The sequence below is a fragment of the Lactuca sativa genome, chromosome 4 (assembly GCF_002870075.4).
Source record: "Lactuca sativa cultivar Salinas chromosome 4, Lsat_Salinas_v11, whole genome shotgun sequence".
NCBI classification, from domain to species: domain Eukaryota; kingdom Viridiplantae; phylum Streptophyta; class Magnoliopsida; order Asterales; family Asteraceae; genus Lactuca; species Lactuca sativa.
In genome coordinates, this window is record NC_056626.2 from 194,181,639 (window position 1) to 194,182,490 (window position 852).

At 42.3% G+C, this 852-nt stretch overlaps 1 non-coding gene across 1 annotated transcript; it reads left to right on the forward strand.

Moving 5' to 3' along the window:
• The first annotated feature begins 386 nt into the window (after nt 1-386).
• LOC111882162 (5S ribosomal RNA) lies at nt 387-505 on the forward strand. Its single transcript, XR_002847068.1, has one exon. It is a non-coding gene; the product is annotated as a 5S ribosomal RNA (ribosomal RNA).
• Nucleotides 506-852: the final 347 nt, after the last annotated feature.

Below are 852 nucleotides of genomic sequence, written 5' to 3' on the forward strand. Positions count from 1 at the left end.
TGAACTGAGGCTTCACTAGGGGGATGACCGCTGCCAGTAGTAGATGCCTTACTTTCTTTCCCTGTTAAAAAGGAATTGTTTTTCCTATCTATGTCCTATGTGGCATTTTCTATGAAACTATCTTGTACTGTAGGTACTTTTAGTTAGGCCTTAAGGCGTCCAAAACTTTCCTACTCCGGATGTGATGTAAGACCCTCTACAAGGTCAATTTTCCCAAGCCGGTTACATCTTAAACATCAATGATATTGTCAGTCGGCTAAATTCTGTGTCACTCTTTGTTCAAATACTTTCATCATACTATCATTGGAGTCTATCTAAAACCCACTCTAGTCAGGTTATTGGACTAGGGTAATTTAGCTCAGGGATCATTCCCAATTCTCTTTCAGGGGTGCGATCATACCAGCACTAATGCACCAGATCCCATCAGAACTCCGCAGTTAAGCGTGCTTGGGCGAGAGTAGTACTAGGATCGGTGACCCCCTGGGAAGTCCTCGTGTTGAAACCCCCCTGTTTGAACATTAAACGTCTTGAGACAATTATGTGAACTACTTCTATTCTTTACTAGGACTACATCATAGGGATGTAGGTCAAACTCTCAAGAAATTATTTCTAATCTTTACATGTAAGATCTAAATACATCTAGGTTCAACCATAATCACTCACGAACTCATTTTCTTCCCATGTTACAGAATCATGTCGTCATCCGAAAATAGTCAGTCGAACAATGAAGCCCCTTCCTTCATATCGACACCGCTACATTCCAAGCTACGGTAACAACTGCCGTGACAGCTGTCCTTGCAAATCTCAACGCTGGCAATGCAATCACGGCTGGCGAAGGAATTGAAAATTCCG